A 15275-nucleotide genomic window follows, 5' to 3' on the forward strand; every position below is an offset into this window, starting at 1 on the left:
TCAGTTCGACATGCATTGCATGTAAGCTTTGGGAAGGCATTCTTTCTGATTATATTAGATATGTTTGCGATATTAATAACTGGTTCGACAGAAAGCAGTTCGGGTTTAGGAAAGGTTATTCCACTGAAGCTCAAATTGTAGGATTCCAGCAAGATATAACAGATATCTTAGATACAGGAGGTCAAATGGACTGTATCGCGATTGACCTGTCTAAAGCATTTTGATAGGGTGGATCATGGGAGATTACTGGCAAAAATGAGTGCAAATGGACTAGACAAAGAGTGACTCAATGGGTTGTTATATTTCTAGAAAACAGATCTCAGAGAATTAGAGTAGGCGAGGCTTTATCTGACCCTGTAATAATTAAGAGGGGAATTCCTCAGGGCAGGATTATTGACCTTTATGTCTTCTTATATATATATAAATGATATGAGTAAAGAAGTGGAATCAGAGGTAAGGCTTTTTGCAGATGATGTTATTCTCTACAGAGTAATAAATAAGTTACAAGATTAGTGAGAAACTACAACTTGACCTCGATAATGTTGCGAGATGATAAACGGGGTTAAAAGTCAGGTTGTGAGTTTCACAAATAGAAAAAGTCCCCAGAGTTTTAATCACTGCGTTGATGGGGTGAAAGTTCCTTTTGGGGATCACTGTATGTATCGTCCAGCTCCTTGGCTAAATGGTTAGCATGCTGGCCTTTGGCCACAGGAGTCCCGGGTTTGATTCCCGGCAGGGTCAGGAATTTTAACCATCATTGGTTAATTTCACTGGCACGGGGACTGGGTTTATGTGTCGTCTCCATCATTCATTTCATCCTCATCACCACAGCAGGTCGCCTATGGGAGTCAAATAGAAAGACCTGCACCTGGCGAGCCGAACTTGTCCTCGGTCACTCCTGGCACTAAAAGCCATATGCCATTTCATTTGTTTACTGTATGTACCTAGGTATTAATATAAGAAAAGATCTTCATTGGGATAATCACATAAATGGGATTGTAAATAAAGTTTACAGATCTCTGCACATGGTTATGAGGGTGTTTAGGGGTTGTAGAAGAATGTAAAGGAGAGGGAATATAAGTCTAAGCCCCCAACTAGAGTATGTTTCTGGTGTATGGGACCCTCACCAGGATTATTTGATTCATGAACTGGAAAAATTGCGAAGAAAAGCAGCTTGATTTGTTCTGGGTAATTTCTGACAACAAAAGAGTAGCGTTACAAGAATGTTGCAAAGTTTGGGCTGGGAAAACTTGGGAGAAAGACGGTGAGCTGCTCGACTAAGCAGTATGTTACAAGTGATTAATCTCATTTTATGACCGCATTGAAGTTCAGTATACTTATTAAATGACAAAATAATTTATCATCATCATTCTAGTACTGAATAGGTGGATGATGATAAAATATTTTGTCATTTAATAAGTAAGTGGCATGTTCCAAGCTGTCAGCGGAGAGATGGCATGGAATGACATTAGTAGACAAACAAGTTTGAGTGGTGTCTTTAAAAGTAGGAATGATCACAATACGAAATTGGAATTCAAGGGGGACTAATTGGGGCAAATATTTGTTTATAGGAAGGGGAGTTAGGGATTGGAATAACTTACCAAGGGAGATGTTCAATGAATTTCCAATTTCTTTGAAATAATTTCAGAAAAGGCTAGTAAACAACAGATAGGGAATCTGCCACCTGGGCGACTGCCCTTAATGCAGATCACTATTGATTGTTGTTGTTGTTGTTGTTGTTGTTAAGAATGGACAAATGGATTAGTAGTACTAAACTCATTCTATTATCAAGTGTTAAATTACGAGAGAGTGTGTGTGTCTCAAAGTAAGAGGATATCTTCATTGGAACATCAGAGCTATTACCATGCTAAGCGAAAGAGCACTGCACCGGGCGAGCTGGCCATGCGGTTAGGGACATGCATCCGGGAGATAGTGGATTCGAACCCCAGTGTTGGCAGCCCTGAAGATTGTTTTCTTTGGTTTCCCTATTTTCACATCAGGCAAATGCTCAGACTGTCCCTTAAGGCCACGGCTGCTTCCTTCCTATTCTATGGAGTGAGGGTATATGACACTGATGATTGCAATTCATCCATTGGATAGGAATATTAAGCCTACAGCAATCCTCTTGGTGCTATTTAACAGGCGTAGACTATGTACCAGCACTGAGTTTCTCTTTTATCATACATAAAGTCATTCATTTCATCTCATTATCTCCTCTGATGAGGTAGACATCAGGAGGGGCATCCGGTCATAAAAATTTGCTGCCAAGATTAATCTCACTTCATAGCTGATCCCGTAGAGAAACTGGACACACATGTGTGGAAGACTATTGTTCACGATATAAAATACCCCAATTTGGACGGAAATGTAGTAGCCAGCTTGACCAATGGCGATGACTTGGTCTTAATGTCAGATTGTGCTGAAAGTGTGCAATCTAATATTTTGGAGCTTGAAAAGAGGTGCAGTAAGTATGACCAAGGTGACGTTATCTGGGAAGAGGATTAAATGCCAGGGAGGAAATACATACTAGAACAGGTGAACCATTTCAAGTATTGTCTGCCTCCATAACATAACGGTTAGCGCTATTAGTATCCGTCCTCTTGAGACCTGGGTTTGATTCCCAGGACTGCAACTATGTGGTTAAAAAGGTACATGCAGCTCACGTCCATTGGGGATGTGCCCGAAAACAAACCTGCACCACATCAGTACGAGGACACAAGTTGACTTGATTTCAGGTATTTAAGATGTATATTCTCTAAAGACGGTAGTATTCTAAGTGAAATAGAATCGAAGCGTAGCAAAACTAATGCAGTGACATTGTAGTTCACATCAACAGCATACTGTAAAAAGGAAGATGGACTAATATCGAGGGTAAGAGAAACAAAGTGATCAAGATGACAATGGTTAGGCTCAGTTTTTCTAACAACATAAAGATAAAGGAATTGGGACCTAAACAAGGCTATACCGCTAGATTGAGAGACAGGATTGTGGAGTCGCACAGTTAATTCACAAAAGCTTGCAGACTGACTGCTGAAAGGCATAACAGTTTATAATGAAGATGGATGAATGTATGTAATGAAATAAATGTACTAAGGAATGAATCAGAAGAAATCAACAAGAACATGTATGCTGAAATAAACAGTACAAGTAAACTAGAGTGGAGTAGAACAGGGACCTAGCATATCAATGACTGATATGTTATCAATACTACAGTATATATCCATAGTGAGATAATATATCTTAACTGCTTTTCCTCTCAAAAGTACTTGACTCATATTCTTGGAGGAAATGTAACTAATTATGAATGGAACACTCTGATAAAAATACATTTTTCCAATATGTAGGTCACCCAGACTACCATGACATTGACAGCTATCAGGAACCAAAATACTCCCAATTTACAGAGCCGTACTACTTGACGCCATGCACTGCAGACAATCAGCTACTAACTATTTGGCAAAATGCTGCCAAACCATAACTTGGTGTCAACCAAGCTCCAGGTTATGATTCAAGGAAATTTTCAGAAATGATGTTGCCTCTAAGTATGAACAACATGAGTTAACAGAATCCAACTAGACAACTTTCAGAAAGACATTTTCTACATTTAAGATATCTCCAGAATTTTATTCATGCATTTTTCTTCTTATTATTATACTTATGTATCATTAAGGCCACTAAGGACCGTGAGATCTCAACTGTTTGTCTACTTGTGGGCCCACCAGGTTTTCATCCTTTCGGAGTGTGCTTTCTTCCATGGATCAGAATGAACATGCTTTAGTTGAGCTGGGACTTCCTCTTGATGAACTTGTCCAAGTTTGTGTTTGAGTGGTGCTCGGAGTTGTATGTCTGTTTCTGAGATTCCATACTTTAAAAGATCCTTATCGACCTCCACCAACCAAGGAGGAATCGTTTTGAGACTTCTGAAGTAGGATAACAAACATTTAAAGATTCTTTCAGCTGCCAATCTAAAGACGTGAGCATAAAAATCTAGCCTTTTCCGTGTGGGTGTATTCTAAGTTGCTCTGAAGTCTGTAAACACCATTTTTGAGGTAGGGACCAAGAATTTTTCGGATAATCCTCTTTTCCTTAATTGCCAGTTTTTCAAGCAAGCTACCTATATGTTCGAAGTGTTAAACATTCTGCTGCATATAATGCTTCAGGTCTAATTACAGTTTGATAATGTCAAATTTTTGCATTTCGAGAGATGGACTTTTTGTTACATATGTTTTGAGTGAGCCGGAAAACTGTTTGAAACTTGTTAAGATGGTGATCTCAGAATTGTTGGATTCAACCCATGGGTATCTAATTCAGGAGAGGAAGTAAGGAAAGCAAGGCAGTCAACATTGATACCATTATGAGTTTGGCCTATTTGAACTCCATTAGGAATTCCTTTCGATTGGAGAACATGTTTCTATTATTATTATTATTATTATTATTATTATTATTATTATTATTATTATTATTATTATTATTATTATTATTAGAACGGTTAGAGAATGTACAACAGTATACATATCTGGGTAGCGTTATTAATGGAAGTAATGAAATCAATCCTGAAATTAATAACAGGCTAAAGGTACAACATTGTATCAAGTCAGAGAGCTTTTATGGGATGACAAAGTACCCAAAAGTACAAAATTAACATTATATCAACAGTATTTCGTACCAATTGTATCACAGTTATTTATTTTTTGACAATAGGGGCCTAAAAAGAAAAATATGAAAGAATTGAGGAATAAGTTCAATTAAAATATGAACTAAGTGCCTATCCAGTCACTCACCTCCTTGCCTGTCCTACGTCGACCACTCCACCTCAAGTGCTAAAGCTAACTGAGTGACGTCCTCGAAAGTCGTTGAGGAGAGTTCGATGTAAGGGGAGAGGCGTGAGGTAGAGTATTACTCACGCGCCTTCGTGAAAAGAATTTATTGATTAACTCCTCAAAAAGTATATTGATATCCTCCGATATCTCATTAAGATTATAAATCGGGTTGCATTTTCTATCAATATTTGTAAAAATGTTTTCTAAAATATTCAACAGATTTCCTTTCTTACATAAATGGAAAATTTGAAGATCTTGTTGTATGCCCGTGAATGTATGATTGGTATCGTCCATGTGTGAACCGAATGCTGAAAATCTGCTGTACTTAGACGCATCAACATGTTCATTATACCTTATATTGGACAGACAGGCCGCAATTTTAACATAACTGGTGGAACACTGCTGGCACTTTAATTTATAAACACCTGATTTCTGAAATTTGCTATTGCCGTTATTGATAGTGTGCTGATTAAAGAAAAGATGGGCGTTGTTATTGGTTGTTTTAAAAGAAACTTTCATATTAAGTTTCTTGAAAGCATTCGTGATTTTGTATATTTTACTGTGACTATAGATGAAAAGGGCGTAACTATCTTCTTTCTTTTTGGTATCCTTGATTAATGTGGAAAATGATTTCTTTTCAATTTTGTTAATAATTTTATCCACAAATTGCCTGTTGAACCCATTTCTTTTTGCTATAAAATAAATAGTATCCAACTTTTTTTTACGATCTGCTTCCGACATGCGTATATTATACACTCTGTGAATCCTACTGTAAAAGGAGGCCCTCTTATATGCTGCTGGGTGTACGGAATTTTGTCTAATTACGTTTGCCGTTTGAGTTTTTAATCCTAAGTTTATTAGAGTCATTAATAATTGTAATGTCAAGAAAATGTAATGCTTTATTATTTTCACTTTCGAAAGAAAATTTAATCTGCGAATCCATATTGTTTAATTGTTCTAATACCTCCTGTCCATTAGTAATGCTATGGTCAATTATTGTAAACGTATCATCTACATATCTCAATCAGCTTATTATTCCTTTAATGTTATTGATTTTCCTATTTTCAAGACAATCCACATAAATTTCCACCATAATTGCCGAAGCTAGGGCCCCCATAGGAAGACCTTCCTGTTTATATATTTGGCCATTGTAGGTGAAGTAATTATTACCGGTGACGAACTCCAAAATATTAATAAAATCGGCTATCTCTTGCCTACTCAAATTACTGAATTTAAGTAGATTATTCTTTACAAGATTTATTGTTTTTGATACTGGAATATTTGAGAACATATTTCTGACGTCAAATGAATACATCTTATGGTTTGACTGCATGTTTAAATCTTTAATACGATTGCAAAATTCTTTGGATTTCTTAATAGACCTATTACCCTCAAATCTATAATGTTTTTTTAAAAAATTGTGTATAAATCTAGATGTCTTATATGTAGGGCTATTTCTGAAATTAATGATAGGTCTTATAGGTATATTCTCTTTATGCACCTGCGGTAGTGCCCTAGCCGTCAGAATACCCGGGTTTATATAAAACGTTTCACGAGATAATTTAATGTAGTCTTTTTAATAAAGACAATTACAGTATTGTAAATTTTCACAAGATGATGTGATCTGGCGAAAGGACAGCAAAGGAGAAGAACAACAACAACAACTAGATGTACTGCACGAGAAAATTGACAAGTATGGCATGAAAATCAGTACAGAGAAAAGCAAGGAAAGGGTACTGTGAAAATTGGAAGTCAGTCTGGAAACTGTTGACAGCTTTAAATACCTAGGAATTGAATTAATGCAAAATGCTAGGGTGGACATGGAGATTAGCAGGAGGGTACAGCAGAGTAATGCATTCTACCGAGGTGTAAGAAAACTTGCTTGGAACAAAGAATTACCAAGGAAAAGTAAAGAGATAATGTACAAAATACTATGTACCCACACTGACTTACACAGCTGAGACTTGGACTTTGACGAGCAGGCAAGAGAGTAAAATTCAAGCCAGCGAGATGAAATTCCTATGTATGATAGGAAAGATAAGGAAAGACAGAGTGAGAAATTAAGATGGTAGGAAGGAAGTTGGGATAGGAAAGCTAAACGAGAGAGTTGAAAAGAATAAACTAAGGTGGTTTGGGCATGTATTATCGGCACACTTTTTACCAATAGATTTACACCTTAGTGCTTAGACCTCGGCAATCTTCGAGATTCGTATTGGCAACCTTTGAACACAAACTTTGAATCGCTTATGCATCGCTGTGCGACATCTGGCGTGCACTTGATGTACTAGTACTGTTGTTGTTTACACAGCAAAGCCAAACTACAGAATTCATGCTAGGAACAAGATTCGCATCGAGAAATGTTATATATAGAGAGAGAGTGTGTGTGTGACACAGTTGTTGGCTTAAGATAATAAAAGTTTAGAAAATTCATATCAATCGATCATATGATTGATTCAATTCCGATTTCATTTCCATTCAGTTGGCAGTACTACCGGAACCAGGAGAGCTCCCTCCTTACTCCTCACCCCCGTACACAAATCTATCACTAAAAAGTGAGCTGATGATAAAGAGAATGGAGGAGAAAAGAAAGACCTAGAACAAGATGGATTGAATCAGTGAAGAGCGGCATAAGAAGACGAAATTTAGACTAGGACATGATCGTGGAAGAGGAATAGTGGAAGGAAAGAGAAAGATGGAGAAGTGCCATAAATACCCCAACCCGGCAGGAGCTGGATAAGGGGAAATGATGATGATGATGACTGTAGCGGTAAGAAAAATCAATTTCATGTATTCTATTAATATCTGACATGCTTTCAAGTGTCTAGTCCAAATAAACAGAGAATGCACATATTTCTAGTACAACTTCATTAAGCAGAAACTGTCCAGTGGAAATTTATTCAAATCCTTTGTGATTCTGGTGAGATGTTTTACAGTAGTTGTATTATTATTCCTACTTCTAAGCTTTAAATTATGCATGTAATGGTAAAACTTAAAGTTTCTGCAGCATAAATGACAAAGGTAAATGATGTGTTCACTGCCAACGCTAAGGACCCACCAACCTGCCCCTAGAAATATATTTACTTTTATAACCAAATATAAATCACAAAACATTTTCCATACATCACATGGTTATTGCCTGAAATTAAAAGAATATGGCACCACTCCCAGAATTCAACTTGGTTTTATTGTGTCATAGTTAGTAATGTCATCTTCTGTACCACCAATGGACAACTGGCACATTATGCCCCCAAATAAGTGGCAATTGTGTGGTATGTCCAGCCACTCCCTTGAGAGTCCCACTATATTGCCACGCTCGGTCGCTTAATTGTTCGACTGGTGTTTACCATCATATTCCAGGCATTGCAGGCACAATAGGCAATACACATGCAATGGAATAGTACAGCCAAATGAACATGTGTTGTCGAACGACTTGTGATGAGACACTTGGTCTAAAGGCCACAGAATGGTGCCTTTCTATAAATGAACTGTCTGCATCGTAAATCCAGTTTCGACTGAACATTGTTTACTAGGTGTTTTTTAATGCATTTCCATTACTGTAATTATTATGTAAACAGAAAAAAATCAGTCAAAAATAGCAAGTCCCCTATATCATCCAGGTCAGGAATTCATATTTTGTGATTGTAACGGGTTTGAAGTTTGATTTGCAACTTGTCCACTTGTATTTCTATATGCAGCCAAGGTCCCTACTCTCCTGAAAACTTCTGAAGGAACTAAATCATTTTCGCAACATTTGTTTATAGGGCCTAAACCTGACCATATTGTGAGAACTACATTGGATTTATGTTCATCATGCTGAATATTATTTTCTCTTGAGCATTAGACCAACGAGTAACAATCAGAGATGTTGCTACTTCAACCAATTCTTGAAATGGATCGATAGCAAATGTGCCAATGTAATATTTAACTCAGCTAAGCTATAACGTACAGTATGTATACATATACCAAGATTTTTAAAAAATGGGTGAACAAAATATACAGATTCCTATCTAAACATTTATTTATGACATACAAATTATAAATATTTCTACTGAAAGCATTTTATTGGTTCAATAATGAACGGCCCACCGAATGTAAAAAAAACCTAGTATTTCCGATGGGCAGGATAATATTTTTTTTACTGCAAGAGGATTGAAAAAAAGAAGCTAAATCTAGCACGAAAACTGCTAAACTCATTATAAGTTAAGAACTTCATTTTCCCGTATTGAACTGAGATTCACAATTAGAATTGAAGAAGGTTCAACCTATTCAATACAAAATGTGTTGTACAAGGTGTTCACAACATATTATTTATTATTACTAGTACCAGTTTCAACGCTTTATGGCGTCATCAGCTAGAAATCACAAATTGGGCAGAGTACATGTCATAAAAGTTGTATAGATAATACATAGGCCTACATTGCAAAATACAAATGATAGGCTGTTTCTCATTAAAAGCTAGAAGAATGATGTGTAAAATATGGTGATATAATATAACACATAGAGGCGTTATAGTCTAATGAGGCAGGTAAGTATTGTACAATAAAATTGGTCTGATGAATGAGAATAAAAGTCTTCATATGATAATAAAGCGATGCAATAAAATTGTCCAATCTTCTATTGTTGTTCAATGGAGACATATATAAGTCCAGGTCCATTATTGTACGGTATGTGGTTGGCAAGACCATCAAATATTTGTCTAAGGCGGGGACACCTGACGTTGAGAGGTTGAATAAGGTTGATTTTTAAGGTTGTCTCAGCTCAACGTGCACTAACTTAGTTTTTTCTTCCTTTTTAAGTTTCACCACCCACGTTGAGCTGAGACAACCTTAAAAATCAACCTTATTCAACCTCTCAACGTCAGGTGTTCCGGCCTTAGACAAATATTTGATGGTCTTGCCAACCACATACAATACTGGACCTGGACTTATATACGTCTCCATTGAACAACAATAGAAGAGTGGACAATGTTATTGCATCGCTTTATTATCATATGAAGACTTTTATTCTCATTCATCAGACCAATTTTATTGTACAATACTTACCTGCCTCATTAGACTATAACACCTCTATGTGTTATATCACCATATTTTACACATCATTCTTCTAGCTTTTAATGAGAAACAGCCTATCATTTGTATTTTGCAATGTATGTATTATCTATACAACTTTTTTATGACATGTACTCTGCCCACTTTGCGATTTCTACCTGATGATGACGCCATAAAGCGTCGAAACCGGTACTAGTAATAATAAATAATATGTTGTGAACACCTTGTACAACACATTTTGTATTGAATAGGTTGAACCTTCTTCAATTCTAATTGTGAACTGCTAAACTGTCAACACTGCTGCCAATTCCAGATAGATCATTTCACAAACTCAACCAGTTAACATCAAAACAGGGAGCATCTTAAAGTTCATAGGAGAATTGTATTATGATCAAGAAAAGGTCCAATTACAGCATAATCCTCGGAGGATAGGGACTAAAAAAAAGAGAGATGAATGCCCTCTACAGGGCGATGCTCCTTTCTTCTTAGTTGAGGAGTGTGCCGTTATACTTCATGCAGGGCGAAGGTCCTTTGTTGTCAGTTGATAAGAGTGCCAATAGGACAGTAGTTGGATGCTACCAACTGTTGAATATTTTTCAGCACTGCTATCATGTGTGTGCAATAAGGGGTTAGATTTTGTTTATAGCTTTTGCGCACGTCCTTGCTAGCGACAAACCACTGGTCTAACATGTCAGGGGTGTTCAGCAGAAAGCCTCTCAAAGGGAGTGAATCCCCACCAGGTCCCTATCCTCCTCGAATTATACACTTAAAGATAACTACTTAACAAAAATATTTATAGCAAGATAAATAAGAACACACAACAGGTCAGTATCACAAGATGGAACAGCAAAAAGAGCAGGCAAGGACAAACCTGAAAACACAAAAGAACAAGGTAACTAGTGCAGTGACATCACTGACATTATATGCTGCCTCCACCCCACCTCCCCTACCTCCTAGGCATCCTACAGCATGGAACACAATCTGGGCTGCTAATAAGTGGCAATAATCCCTTAGTAAACCATAGTTGCTCATAAATGAATTCCACCCCTTAACCCTATTGTTAACAATGCTTTCCAGCAAGCCAAAAACTAAACAGCCGCTATCAGTAATTTTGTCACAAACAGTAACCTAACTCTCCCTATCAATAATTTTCACACTGACAGTAATAAATTTTAAGGTTGATGAACAACCTAATCCTGTCACTAACAAAGCTTCCCAGTGAACCAGAAATAGACCTGCAACTAAAAGTAACCGTAAGTCTTCTGGAGCAATTACAGCTAATGAACTAGTTATGTAAAACCATCATCCATCAGCATGCCGGGCAGAGAACAGTGGAGCAGGGAGCGAGCAAGAGGGAAGACTGCATAACATCATTACAACTACCCAAGGGCAAGTCTTCAAACAGATGGGTTCTCTCCTCGTCAGACCCAGTTTTTCTATATTCATTTCTTTTCAGTCCTTAACAAGCTTGTTTCTGCTTCGTCGCTGTATCAGGATGGTCGGTTTCTACACTAGCTGAGGAGACATCTTGATGAAGGAAGTGTAAGAAGGGCAGATAAGAACAGGAAAAGGAGAGAGATTTAAAGATTAAAACAGTTGGCAAAAGACTAGGAACACAGAATGCAAGAGGAGAAATGGAATCCAACTGATCAAATAAGCAATCGAAAAGAACAAACAAGTGACAGAAACATACAGTAAGATAGACACAATGACTCGGCTTTGATCTCCTTAAGAACGCAACATTCATCACTACACTCAAGTAGATATCCACTGCCCAAGAGTTTTACCATTATGCCTAATTTAAAGTTTCTGGTCAGTGACTTTAACAAGGGGTCAGATTTTGATCGTAAGTCAGAGGAATAATATGATGGGATTTGTACAATTATTATTATTATTATTATTATGCTGGGCTGAGTGGCTCAGACGGTTCAGGCGCTGGCCTTCTGACCCCAACTTGGCAGGTTCAATCCTGGCTCAGTCCGGTGATATTTGAAGGTGCTCAAATATGTCAGCCTCGTGTCGGTAGATTTACTGGCATGTAAAAAGAACTCCTGCGGGACAAAATTCCGGCACCTCGGCGTCTCCGAAAACCGTAAAAGTAGTTAGTGGGATGTAAAGCAAGTATTATTATTATTATTATTATTATTATTATTATTATTATTATTATTGGTTTTTATCAATTTATTGGCTGAAGAATCTCACTATAGGGACTAAACATGTACCATAAAATGAGCAATTTATAAATTTTAAGAATCTGAAGTGGTATTCAATAAAGTGGAACTAAAATCATTTCCTCTTGAGGTTATTGTATGTGACTCTACTTAAAAGGAGATAGACTGGCAACAAGTTTTTACATATTATTTGGCAGTCACTGGCTCTCTAGGTATCACACATCCACTACAGCTGCAGTGATGATGCATAACACCAGTACCTTTCAATTTTGAATTATTACTCTAGTGTATCTAATGTGCAAGCAAAGGTACAGGATTCGTATTGGTGAAGGTATACAATTCCCCCTCAGCCAAGACTGGGAGAATGTACAACCAAGTTTTCTTCTTTCTAGTGGCTTACTGTACTTTCTCACAGTGTCTACTGAACACTCCAAGGGGTCTATGTTAATTACTGGTCTGTAAATGTCTTGGATTATAAAACCCATCGGTCTAATATGTGCCTTTCATATCAAACCACTGGCCTGCAGTTCTTTGATTGGTAGTTTATAAATAAATCTGTGTTGAATGCCAGATTTAAATTTCAGCCTATGGCGGCAGCCCTTCACCTGAAAAATGTTGCACGATTTCTGATATTTCTGGGACAGGTTGGTGGGTCTCTAGCATTGGCGATGAACACATCTCTCTCTTTCTCCAGCGTTATACAAGTAATATTTCTAAAATTCACATTCCTAAACTGTGTACTTCATGCTGCATGGAAATTATACCTTGACCTTCCTCTTTTGATCAAATTCCAATTCTTAGCTTTATAGTATAATATCAAAATATCATTACCTCCGATAACAGATGCAATCCAAAGAGACAGATGCTATGGACTGTACATGTCTAGAACTGAACTCTCAGTACAGTTTCCTGAAAATAAAAAGATGAGGCCATCAAGAAATGCAAAAACTAACCATGACATTTTTAAAGTTATAAGCAAAATAAAGACTAAACTGATAAACAAGAAATGCAGAGGACTGCTGAATTCAGTACAAGAGATGTGGTTAGCTCTGTTTGCTACAGTTTCAGTAAGAACAAATATTCAACTGATTCACATGATAATTTATATGTTAGGCTGCCATAAAAATTAAGAACATGCATTATGCAATGCTAGGCTTAAATTTCTGACACATTAGAGAGAAGGTTAAACACAAATGGACACATTTTCCTACCACATTGCACATAACCTAGACATCAAACAAAATACATTAAAAAATCTATCTTAAAATAGTTATGCTATCGAAGTATTAGGTCCGTCAAAAACTGCAATTTTGATCACACAGAAATATGAAAGTCCAAAACAAAATAAATACCGTACATTCAGCGGCTAATCACTTCCATGTACAGAGAAGAGAAATCCTTTAACATTAGTGGACAAACGTCTTTATTTAAAATGATAAAGTATTCTGCTCTTTACCCATCAAAAACCAACAACTAGATTCACAAGACGTCACAATGTAGGTAAGGGATTGTTGCTTCATGGTGACTACCGAAAACTGTTGAGGTTAAAATTTCAACTTCCACTGCTTAACTGCAAATGAGTACTGCACTTACACTTCAAAGTAGAATGAAATAATTCTGGTGCTCTGTAGACGTAACTTGGACAATCTAGGCATAGCCTTCGCCCTGGTATTTACACGTAAATTAGAGGAAGACTTTTGCCCATTTAACCATTTGATACAATCGCCATGATAATTGGCAAAGGAAGGAAAACGAAATTTTCAATCTTCCTGGAGAATGTAATTACGGGTAAGAACAGCCGAGTTCTGCGACAGAGAATAAATTGACTCAAGTTGACAGAACTGCTTCCCGACTGCAAACTTGCTCAGCTGACGCTGACAGTACGGATGACAGACGAGGACCGCGTTGAAAGCTATCATGATAAGTTGATAGACATAGATACACTTCCTTCTTATTAGAAAATGTAATGGAAGAAATGTTTTCTTTTCTCTTGGTGATTAGTGCTGGTAATTCCTTGTTAATCTCGTAACTTAGTTTCGTACCGGTTAGTTCCTTATAATGACATAAATAGAAGGGGATATAGGCCTACTTCTCTTTAGACCTCGAGCAAGTTTACGGCCTCATACAGAGGATATAATTTAACCTTAGCCGGTTTTCCTTGTTGAGCTGTGGGAGTTGAAGGCTAATACCTGTCCTTGACGAAACTATAAAGTGTGTTACGATCCTAGATTGGTAGAGATTTAAATTGTCGTAAATTGCTACAGTACGGGTTATAAAAAACTGTATTTATTATTCACTCACAGCTTGTAGAATCAGGTGTGATCCCATGCGAGTAATTGAACATCGGAATCTAATTCCGCGTATTTTGCGTGCGTCATTGGCAGGCTTGGGCTTGGTTTACCGCAAGATAATGGGGCAAATATGTTGAACCTGTTCGCATTGGAGCCAATGAACTACCTAAAAGTGCTCGTCTACTCGGTACTTGTGACGTAATAAGCGGGCTTGGGGCTAACTGCCTCGCATACAGGAAAAACCTGATTACAGAATTACGAAGACTGGACGTGTAACATCCGGTCACGAGTTTATTCCCAAACTGGTTCTCGCCTGCAAGGACTAAAGCGCAATGTTTATAAAACCAACACTTCTTTCTCCTTTAAATTGTGGTAGTGATCGTCGTTCTAAAATCCAAAACTACAGTAACAGCTGCATATTTCCATCCTTCGCGGTCTTCTGCCAACAGGGTTGTATGAGGAATCTCATGCTTGCATATTTTATGTGCGTTTCAAGGCTCCCTTCTCTGTGTCACCTGATGTGACCAAAGAATTGGAGAATTCTTTGTCACCACAACGAATAATAATAATAATAATAATAATAATGGAGTATGGCCTTTGGAAACGCTTCGTGTAGGTGTTTTGACTATAATGATGATGATGATTGTTGTTTAAAGGGGCCTAACATCGAGGTCATCGGCCCCTAATGGTACGAAATGAGACGAAATGGAATGACAAATTAAAAGTAAAATTCTCCACCGACCAGAATTCAAAGCGTGAGAACGAAGAATGAATGGATGGACATGAATTTAAAACAATCAGTGGATGTGATCCGCAATGCTTTACATTCACACAAACTGACGTAAAAGAATAGGATTACTGACCAAGGGACTGCTGCTATAGCATAACACTGAAACGATGATGCTTGCAGTCTAAAGGGGGTCCAAAATCCAAGTTATCGGCCCC

General features: G+C 37.4%; 1 protein-coding gene across 3 annotated transcripts in view; it reads right to left on the reverse strand.

Annotated features, from left to right (window-relative positions):
- The window catches only part of Ipk1 (Inositol phosphate kinase 1), a 28031-nt gene extending 13637 nt beyond the window's left edge, over window positions 1-14394 (reverse strand). The window contains exons 1-2 of one of the 3 annotated variants that reach the window (XM_067155276.2): window positions 14341-14394; window positions 12871-12948 (exon numbers count right to left, since the gene is read on the reverse strand). The gene's annotated coding sequence lies outside the window, so the exon portion shown is untranslated. Of the gene's footprint in view, window positions 1-12870; window positions 12949-13495; window positions 13577-13632; window positions 14282-14340 lie in introns of those variants that run through there. The other 2 variants (XM_067155275.2, XM_067155277.2) reach the window with 2 other exon arrangements.
- Between the last annotated feature and the right edge of the window lie 881 nt (window positions 14395-15275).

Source organism: Anabrus simplex, chromosome 11 (assembly GCF_040414725.1).
Source record: "Anabrus simplex isolate iqAnaSimp1 chromosome 11, ASM4041472v1, whole genome shotgun sequence".
In the NCBI taxonomy this organism is placed as follows: Eukaryota; Metazoa; Arthropoda; class Insecta; order Orthoptera; family Tettigoniidae; genus Anabrus; species Anabrus simplex.